The sequence below is a fragment of the Amia ocellicauda genome, chromosome 14 (assembly GCF_036373705.1).
Source record: "Amia ocellicauda isolate fAmiCal2 chromosome 14, fAmiCal2.hap1, whole genome shotgun sequence".
Lineage (NCBI taxonomy): Eukaryota > Metazoa > Chordata > Actinopteri > Amiiformes > Amiidae > Amia > Amia ocellicauda.
Genome location: NC_089863.1, coordinates 2,894,813 through 2,905,765, shown reverse-complemented (window position 1 = coordinate 2,905,765; position 10,953 = coordinate 2,894,813). Strand labels below are relative to the sequence as shown.

Below are 10,953 nucleotides of genomic sequence, written 5' to 3'. Positions count from 1 at the left end.
TGTGACAAAATAAATGAATAAATAAATAAATAAAATAGGAAATTAATAAATAAAACGTGATGTGAGACAGCACGTAGGTCCCCCAGGTAAAAACTTCCACAGGGTCCCTTGGGACCACATTCTGGCTGCCCAGGAGTAAGGACATCACACTCTACTGGAGCAGCAGGCGCATCAGGCGTGGCTGTTTCTGAGGCTGCTGGCCTGGAGGAGGAGATGGGGGCTCAGGGAGAGGTGGAATTCTGATCCACTGAGCCCCCATCGCCTTAGGATGTACGTGAATGGCATCTGAGGCATGCCGTAGCAGGGTCGGGGTCCGCATTTTAACTGTGCCTGTGGACAGCAGACAGACAGGGCAGATGACCTCTCCACTCCGGTTCAATGGCTGCAAGCAGCGAAAGGCCGGGGGCGAGCGGAGAAGGAGCAGAGTCTCTCCATGCTCTGAGTGCCACACAGCGTGTTTGCAGGAGCATGCAGCGGTGCTGCCGATCACCGGAGGCACACAGCAACTGGGACGCCTTCGCAACCTATTATACAAACAGGAACTAGGAAGGGACCTGTTTTGAGTGACGTGTACAGGGGCCAATGGCAGCTTTGATATAGACATGTTTCTGGGTTCCAACGGAAGTGCGCTGAAACCCCTAACCCTTGGGCAGTGCTTCTGACTTGAAAGATAACTATTTTTTACAAATTCAGTGTTGGCATTTTTCCTGAATAACCTCCACATAAACTTAATCAATTACAATAAGTGTCTGCTAAATAAATGAATCACACATCCATAACATCATGTGCGGCCTCAACTTTTATTTCAAATGGGATTCCTTTAAAAGAAAAACCTTGTCCTCAAACAACTGTAAATATATCAGGTTGTGGTTGTATTATCACAATTTGTTCAAGGTCGTGATTTATTTCTGTACTTAACTTCAGCGCTTTTGTTTATGTTGTCATCCAGAAAACCTTAGCATTACCCTATTACATATAGTTACCAGTAATTAGGGTTTACCAATATATTTAAAATGCTCAAATGTGATCAATTACATGCAAAAATCCCTTGCAAATGTTCAGGTTTTAAGTGAACTTGTTACTCTCTCTTTTAGGTGTGATTTTCTGCTGATGAGCTCTCTTATGGGTATGGTGATTTGCTGCTGAGGAGGGGGCATGTTACCTATCCTCATTGCTGGCCAATCACAGAAGGACCTTGGTAAGAAACCCATGGGTATACACTACATCATGTAGTTCTCTTTTTTGTTATATACAGTAGGTTAGGAGTGAGCGGGTGTCACCCTCTTTCTGTAGCAGGTAGGTTAGTTCAAGGGCTTCATATTGTTGTAGGCATAGATAGAGGTGTAGGGAAGTCTGGAAACCAGTCTGGAGTTTTTGTTTCTTCTCTCAGAAATCCTTCAGATCTGAAACACAGCAGTGGCATCAGAGCCAGAGTGAATATCTGTGGGTTTGACTCTGAGAGAAGGGCAGGGATGCCACGCTGCAATACACAGTCCCACCACACAGTGGCACTGCAACACAATATAAACCACTCATTTAGGAGGAATAGAAAGATCAGCGACTCCGTGTCATTGTGATTGTCACAGCATTCAGTCACACAGATATTTGTACAGTTAAAAATGGCGACTTCTAAGACACACATTCAATATGAACCTCTCTCTCTCAGTACAGTGTCAGAGCCGCTGCCATGAGTGAAGACTTTACAGTGACGAGTCAGAGATTGAAGATTTTAAATATTTATTTAAATATTTATTATTAGTATGATATAAATATTAAACAATATACAGCCATTTAATACAGTACAGTGGGGCACTCCAGTACCAGGCACTGTTTAGATCTGCAAACTGGGGCTCAGGGCTCCTCCAGGGCAGGGTCCTCTGCTCCAGAGACTGCAAAGAGAAAGAGAGAGAGAGAGAGAGAGAGAGAGAGAGAGTGTTTGTCAGGTGTGTAGTAGAGCTGTGTGTCTGTGTGCTGTAGTGTATCTGTTGTTAACCTGACCACACTGACTTACAGTTGGGTGGATGATTTTTACTGTGTCTCCTCCTCCCTGCTGCTCTGGCTCCTCCCACTACAGCTCCTATAGCACTTCCTGCTGCCGCTGCTCTTGGTCCAATCAGGGCTCCTGCTGTGGCCCCCACTGCGGCCCCTACAGCTGCTCCCAGGGCCACTGCTGCTGCGCTGGCACCCTGCCTCACCGAGTCCAGCCGCCTCTCTGCCTCGTCTCTGGCCTGTCTCTCATAGCACCGCCTGAGCTCCTCCATCTCCCTGCGGTGTCTCTCCTCCGCCTCTCTCCTCTCCCTTTCCCGCTCCTCCCTCTCTCTATCCATCTTTTTCAACTGCTCTTCAATCTCTCTCCTTCTCTCATCTGCCTTCCTTTGCTCCTCTTCTCCCTCTCTCTCTCTCTCTTCCAACTGGTGTGTCAGCTCTGCTATCTCTCTCTCCATCTCTTTGTCCCTCTGTTTCAGGTTTTCAATCTCTCTCTCCCATTCCTTTTGCTCCTTTTTTAACTGATCTATCTCTATCTTCATCTCTTTCTCTCTGATCTCTCTCTCTCTTTCCCTCTCTTCATCACTCTGTGTCTCCTCCTCCTCCTCCTCCCTCTGTCTGAAACTCTCTTCCAGCTCCAAGTCCCTCTCAGTAGTGAAGTGCCAGCCCCTGTGTCCTGCTACCATCTCGTCTATCTTGTCCAGCAGCTGTGTGACCTGAGTGCCGTCGCCCCTGTTGCTGTTGTTGAGAACATGATGCCTGTTCCCACATTTCTCCACAAGCCGCTGGAGCTCCTCCCCTCCTCTCTCAATGTGCTGCTCAATGGTTGTGTCTCCCAGTCTGTCCCCCCAGTGAACAGCACTATAGTGTGTCTCCAGACTCTCTCACTGAGGAGCTCCAGGTGTTCCTGCGCTGATCTCCTGTATCTCTCTGTGAATGAGTAACTCCACACAGGAATGAGCAGGAGGAGAGCGTGGGGTCCCGGGGGACACAGAGACACACTGCGCACAATCTCCTGTTTGACACACTCTGGACTCTCCTGTACAGAATCACTCCACTCCCAGCCTGGTGGCTGCCTCCCGGCCACGTCACCCTGGCTCTTCTCACTCTGCTTAGTCACTCCAGTCTGAAACGCCTCTCTGCCCAGGATGGTGTTTCCTGATGAACTCTTCCCAGTCCCTCTCCACCCCAGCAGCACAATCCTCAGCTCTGAGAGACGCTGTGTCTCAGGGGAAGCAGTCTGTCTCCCCCCTGTCAGAGAGAAACAACACAGTTTATATCCCTCTTCAGCCCCACTGCCTCTCCCTCCATCCCTCCCTCTCCCACACTCGTCCCCTCCCTCTCTCCTCCTCTCCCTTCTTCTCTCTCATCTTTTCTCCTTCATTCTTAATTTTCACTTTATTATTATAATTTATGAATCTGTCATGAATGTGAGCACAATGTTGTCCACTGTATTGATTGTCATCTCTTACTCTATATGTATGTGTGTATTCGTGTGTATGTATTGTGACAGTGTGTGGGGGGGGGGGGATGAAGCAAATTTTAATTTTAATGGATCTGTTCTTTTCTGTGACTTTTTTCACTAATGGCCAAACCTGCTAATTTTGTCTAACTGACATTTTTTCTCTCTACTTCCATATTGGTATTTTTCTCTCTTCCATTTCTCTTCTCCCTCCCTCCATCTTTCTCTACTTCCCTCCAACTTCTACTTTTTCCCTTCTTCTCTTCATCCATCCACACCCATATCCTCCCCCAACTCCCTGTCTCCTTCTTTCTCTCTCCCTTCCTCTGTCCCAGTCCTTCTCCCTCCCTCCTTCTGTGCTCCCTCTCTCCCTCTCCTTCCCCCTCCCCCATCCTTCATCCTGCCTGTTACAGTACAGACAACTCCCCCCCTTTCCCAAGCCTCCTTCCCTTCCTTCTCCTACTCTCCCTTTCTTCTTCTAATTTTTTTCTCCAAAATTTTCCTCCCATTCTTCTCCACCCACTTTCTCTCTCTATCCTGCTCAAGCTCTCTGTCCCACTTCTCTCCCCTTCACAACAAATAGTAATAATAATAGTAATAATAATAATAATAATAATAATAATAATAATAATTAATCTGTCTCTCTCTGATGACATCACACTAATAACAGAGTCTCAGTCACAACAGGACGAACACGACTACTGCTAATAATGAATAATGACACTGTCTCTCTGCCCACTCTCGCCGCTCTGCCCTCTCTCCCCGCTCTCTCTCTCCCTCTCTCTCCTCTTCCTTGCTTCTCCCTCTCTCTCTCCCTCCCTACAGTCACTCCAGTCAGACAGTTTGCCCATCAGCTGTGTCTCAGTCCCTCTAATAACTCTCTCAGTGGGACTCTGAGCTCCTGCGCAGCGGACACTTTAACTTGGGGATGGGAGGACAAGAGGGACAGTCTCTCCTGAGGGACACAGAGGACAGAAACACAGAGCAGCAACTCACCACCAAGGGAGGAGGACATGCCATCGCTCGCCATCTCTCTCTCTCTCTTTCTCTCTCTCTTTCTCTCTCAGCAGGAGCAGCAGCACAGTCCTCCTTCACAGCAGCACTTTCACTTTCTGTCTCAGCTCTTCCTTCCTGCCGTGTCTCTCCTCCTCTCCAGTGTCTTGTGGAGAGATGGGCGCTGGAGCCCCTGCAGGCCTGGAGTGTCACTGCACTGTGTGCTCTTCACTGCACAGGAGCCCAGCAGCCACACTGACTGCACACCTACTGCACACCTACTGCACACCTACTGCACTACTGCACACCTACTGCACTATTGCACACCTACTGCACACCTACTGCACTGCACACCTACTGCACTACTGCACACCTACTGCACTGCACACCTACTGCACTACTGCACACCTACTGCACTGCACACCTACTGCACTACTGCACACCTACTGCACACCTACTGCACTGTACTCCTACTGCACTGAAAACCTACTGCACACCTACTGCACACCTACTGCACTGCACACCTACTGCACTACTGCACACCTACTGCACTGCACACCTACTGCACTACTGCACACCTACTGCACTGCACACCTACTGCACACCTACTGCACTGCACACCTACTGCACTACTGCACACCTACTGCACACCTACTGCACTGTACTCCTACTGCACTGAAAACCTACTGCACACCTACTGCACACCTACTGCACTGCACACCTACTGCACACCTACTGCACTACACACCTACTGCACTACTACACACCTACTGCACTGCACACCTACTCCACACCTACTGCACACCTACTGCACACCTACTGCACTGCACACCTACTGCACTGAACACCTACTGCACACCTACTGCACTACACACCTACTGCACTACTACACACCTACTGCACTGCACACCTACTCCACACCTACTGCACACCTACTGCACTGCACACCTACTGCACTGCACACCTACTGCACACCTACTGCACACCTACTGCACTGCACACCTACTGCACTACTGCACACCTACTGCACTGCACACCTACTGCACTACACACCAGTCAGTCAGTGTTAATGTGCTGTAGTGTCCAGTCAGTCAGTCAGTGTTAATGTACTGTAGTGTCCAGTCAGTCAGTGTTAATGTGCTGTAGTGTCCAGTCAGTCAGTGTTAATGTACTGTAGTGTCCAGTCAGTCAGTCAGTGTTAATGTGCTGTAGTGTCCAGTCAGTCAGTGTTAATGTACTGTAGTGTCCAGTCAGTCAGTGTTAATGTGCTGTAGTGTCCAGTCAGTCGGTGTTAATGTGCTGTAGTGTCCAGTCAGTCAGTGTTAATGTACTGTAGTGTCCAGTCAGTCAGTGTTAATGTGCTGTAGTGTCCAGTCAGTCAGTGTTAATGTACTGTAGTGTCCAGTCAGTCAGTGTTAATGTACTGTAGTGTCCAGTCAGTCAGTCAGTGTTAATGTACTGTAGTGTCCAGTCAGTCAGTGTTAATGTACTGTAGTGTCCAGTCAGTCAGTGTTAATGTGCTGTAGTGTCCAGTCAGTCAGTGTTAATGTGCTGTAGTGTCCAGTCAGTCAGTCAGTGTTATTGTACTGTAGCGTCCAGTCAGTCAGTGTTAATGTGCTGTAGTGTCCAGTCAGTCAGTGTTAATGTACTGTAGTGTCCAGTCAGTCAGTCAGTGTTAATGTGCTGTAGTGTCCAGTCAGTCAGTCAGTGTTAATGTGCTGTAGTGTCCAGTCAGTCAATCAGTGTTAATGTACTGTAGTGTCCAGTCAGTCAGTCAGTGTTAATGTGCTGTAGTGTCCAGTCAGTCAGTCAGTGTTAATGTACTGTAGTGTCCAGTCAGTCAGTCAGTGTTAATGTGCTGTAGTGTCCAGTCAGTCAGTCAGTGTTAATGTGCTGTAGTGTCAAGTCAGTCAGTGTTAATGTACTGTAGTGTCCAGTCACTCAGTCAGTGTTAATGTACTGTAGTGTCCAGTCAGTCAGTCAGTGTTAATGTACTGTAGTGCCCAGTCAGTCAGTCAGTGTTAATGTGCTGTAGTGTCCAGTCAGTCAGTGTTAATGTGCTGTAGTGTCCAGTCAGTCAGTCAGTGTTAATGTGCTGTAGTGTCCAGTCAGTCAGTGTTAATGTGCTGTAGTGTCCAGTCAGTCAGTGTTAATGTACTGTAGTGTCCAGTCAGTCAGTGTTAATGTACTGTAGTGTCCAGTCAGTCAGTCAGTGTTATTGTACTGTAGTGTCCAGTCAGTCAGTGTTAATGTGCTGTAGTGTCCAGTCAGTCAGTGTTAATGTACTGTAGTGTCCAGTCAGTCAGTCAGTGTTAATGTGCTGTAGTGTCCAGTCAGTCAGTCAGTGTTAATGTGCTGTAGTGTCCAGTCAGTCAGTCAGTGTTAATGTACTGTAGTGTCCAGTCAGTCAGTCAGTGTTAATGTGCTGTAGTGTCCAGTCAGTCAGTCAGTGTTAATGTACTGTAGTGTCCAGTCAGTCAGTCAGTGTTAATGTGCTGTAGTGTCCAGTCAGTCAGTGTTAATGTGCTGTAGTGTCCAGTTAGTCAGTCAGTGTTAATGTACTGTAGTGTCCAGTCAGTCAGTCAGTCAGTGTTAATGTGCTGTAGTGTCCAGTCAGTCAGTCAGTCAGTGTTAATGTACTGTAGTGTCCAGTCAGTCAGTCAGTGTTAATGTGCTGTAGTGTCCAGTCAGTCAGTCAGTGTTAATGTGCTGTAGTGTCCAGTCAGTCAGTGTTAATGTACTGTAGTGTCCAGTCAGTCAGTGTTAATGTGCTGTAGTGTCCAGTCAGTCGGTGTTAATGTGCTGTAGTGTCCAGTCAGTCAGTGTTAATGTACTGTAGTGTCCAGTCAGTCAGTCAGTGTTATTGTACTGTAGTGTCCAGTCAGTCAGTGTTAATGTACTGTAGTGTCCAGTCAGTCAGTCAGTGTTAATGTGCTGTAGTGTCCAGTCAGTCAGTGTTAATGTACTGTAGTGTCCAGTCAGTCAGTCAGTGTTAATGTACTGTAGTGTCCAGTCAGTCAGTCAGTGTTAATGTGCTGTAGTGTCCAGTCAGTCAGTGTTAATGTGCTGTAGTGTCCAGTCAGTCAGTCAGTGTTAATGTGCTGTAGTGTCCAGTCAGTCAGTGTTAATGTGCTGTAGTGTCCAGTCAGTCAGTCGGTGTTAATGTGCTGTAGTGTCCAGTCAGTCAGTGTTAATGTGCTGTAGTGTCCAGTCAGTCAGTCAGTGTTAATGTGCTGTAGTGTCCAGTCAGTCAGTCAGTGTTAATGTGCTGTAGTGTCCAGTCAGTCAGTGTTAATGTGCTGTAGTGTCCAGTCAGTCAGTGTTAATGTGCTGTAGTGTCCAGTCAGTCAGTCAGTGTTAATGTGCTGTAGTGTCCAGACAGTCAGTCAGTGTTAACGTACTGTAGTGTCCAGTCAGTCAGTGTTAATGTGCTGTAGTGTCCAGTCAGTCAGTGTTAATGTACGTGGGAAAGGTGTCCTGCAGTATCATTAATGCCCAGATACTGGCTTTCCTTAGTCAGATTGGCTTCCTCACAAAACACTGCACATCTGACCATATCTACACCCTAATAGACAAACACATCCATCAAAGTAACAAAGGACAAATATTCACCTGCTTTATATATTTATAGACACACTGTCACACACTGAGACACACTGAGACACACTGTCACACACTGTCACACACTGAGACACACATCGTCACTTGTTGTCTCCAGGGGGCAGGTAAGGTGACTGAGTGACTGAGTGGGGGGACCGCAGGGGGCGCTGACTTGCTGCTCCAAATAATTGGATCATTTGATGGAATGTAATTATTGGGAGAGGGTGGGTCTGACTTAGAGGTCTTCACATGGCATGGAATGACAGTATAATAAGATACAAGCAGCCCTGTCCTCTGCTAGGTCTGCCTACTACTCCAATTACATAGAGACGCATAAGAATAACCCGCGTTGTCTTTTTAACACAACAGCGACACTTACTAATCAGCAGGTAAAGCTATCACAGGTCATCCCCCCAATATCACCTGCAACGTCTTTATGGATCATTTGAATAGCAAAGTCACTGACATTAGAACTGGAAACACACAAATACTATAGCCGACACATGCAGTCCTTCACAGCCCCTGCCTTCCTTGGACTCGTTTAACGTAGTAAATCACCAGGAATTGGTCTCCTTAATTACTAAAATGAAAACTACAACCTGCGCACTAGACCCTATACCCACTAAACTGCTAAAACAATCTCTGCCATTAATTATTCACAGAATACACAATATTATGAATGCCTCTTTATCCTCAGATCTGTTCCTGAATCAAGCTGTAATTAAACCACTTCTTAAGAAATCCAGTGCTGACCCTAACTCACTTAAACACTATCGACGTATTTCAAACCTTCCTCTGCTTTCTAAGGTTCTAGAGAAAGCAATTGCAAACCAAGCCATCTTTTTGTGTTCCTAGTTTTAAATGTTCCTAATTCCTCATTTTGTTTTAACTTTGTCTTAATTGAATTTATCTTGTCTGTAGTTTGCCTTAATTGAAGTCAATTCAGTTCAGCTGCTGAGCTGGTGAAAGTAAACAGGTGGTAGAAAGGAGATTTAATCAAGGACTAGCAGGAATTCTGTTCCAGGTGGAGCCAGTTAGGTGTGAATTGGGGGCAGGTACAGTAGATGGAAGGTGCTGTTGAGAAAGGCGAAAGGTAACAAAATTCCAATAACGATCACTAATTGTACGCCTTTTTTTATATGACATTTGTAAGGTAATACAACCTACAGTAAATAATTCCATTTTACAAACTCTCTTCATCCTGAGAGGGGCAAATATATATGGATTTACAAAAAGAAAGTACATTGTAAATTGACAAGTGTCAGTATGATAGAAAGAATGTTGTTGCACCACTCTATATTAAAATAAGATAATCACTTCTGCTTTCAGGTAGTGGGTTATGTATGTAGGCTTTCATCCTCCTGAGCTAGACTGGATCTTATTTAAAACTACGCAAGCAGTAGTCAAAATCTTAATGGAAACATTTAAAATATTAAATAAAACACAAATTTTAATATAACTGAATATAAAATGTGCTGTCCTGTCAACCCTGTTACCACTGTTACCTTCTCTTTAATCCCATGTGTACTCTGTTGTGTTATTTGCCAAGTGTATTGACAATTATGACATATTCTGGGATCAGTCAGTCTACTGATCAAAAGAAGACCGTCCACGTTTTGGTAGAAGCAACACACACCCGTAGAGAGCTCAAAATTTCAAGATGGAAAACTCTGTTTACAGTGTACTAATACACAACGATTTTACATAATTGGATCTGAACTTCTCTGTGTTTGATAAAACATCTAATAATATATATCTGATTAATCATTAGGTTGTTCTGAATAAATCAAGTCTATTTGCAAAGAAACCTGATCGAAACTGAGTGATCTGAGACCATCTGGATGAGACCCCCCTGGAGCAGACTGTGCGTTTACCCCCTGGGCTCTGAACGACGGCGGGCGACACGGTAACTGTAAATCGGATGTGTTTGAGAATTAAATGTGCTGGTAGCCAATACAGTGTAACTTCTAGGCATAGGAGCTGCACGTAACACTGCCAAATAAATGGTGTTGTAACACAGTATATAACTCTGAAATGTACATTATTTTTCAGTTTTTGGTAACCTAAACTTTTTTTTAAATCTCTGGCAGTTTACCGCTTACTTTTGTTCCATTTCAGGTTATTCAGTGGATTTGAACTGCTTACATTTCAATACAAACTGGAAAAATGGGGGTGTTCTAAAACTTTTGACTTATATAAGAAAAACACCAACATAGTGGTTACACTTCATAACAAGGTGCTGTGATTCTTCATGAATTAATATATGAATACCACAGGATAAACACATGCATATGTCATGCACTTAATCTGAGTTCTGATGTGAATCACATGTATAACAGGGTTAGGCTTAGGTTTTAGCGTTAGGGTAAGTGTGGGTTCATGTGCTCAACATCAGATGATGTTCATGATGTATTCAGTGCAGATTTGTGAAGAGGGCCAAAGCAGGCTAAAATCTGTCTAAAAATCATGTAGTGTGATCTTTTTTAAACAAAATATTCAAAGAAAAATGAAAGAGTTGTAATTGTACTTTGAACAGGTCCAAAATGTGGTATTAGATTAAGTATGTGTTTAGGAGAGCTAGTGAATGACCGGGAGGCAGCCGGTTGTTATGCTGTGTTAAATAAACATAGTTATCAGTTACAAGAGTCATTTTGCAGTTATTGAACCCGCAACACTAAGAGAATACAACACAAAACAAACAGAACAAATTTTGGGAATTACATGTTTCCAGCACAACTCTTGCTTTCCTTTTACAGCTATCAAAATAAGTTACAAAGTCTGAGTGAATTGAAATTCAAGGACTGCTTCTGAAGTTTTCAAAGTTGCTTATATGATAGAATCAATCTGGAAGAGTGCTATACATCTTAATTATACACTATAGCAACACATATATTATGATATTTTTTGCTACT

The 10,953-nt window shown here is 44.8% G+C and overlaps 1 long non-coding RNA gene across 1 annotated transcript; it reads right to left on the bottom strand.

The window, feature by feature from the left end:
- Positions 1-1,720: 1,720 nt before the first annotated feature.
- Positions 1,721-4,562, bottom strand: LOC136768308 (uncharacterized). Its single transcript, XR_010821961.1, has 3 exons — positions 4,445-4,562; positions 2,012-3,237; positions 1,721-1,889 (listed from the first exon to the last, which is right to left on the bottom strand). It is a non-coding gene; the product is annotated as an uncharacterized LOC136768308 (long non-coding RNA).
- Positions 4,563-10,953: the final 6,391 nt, after the last annotated feature.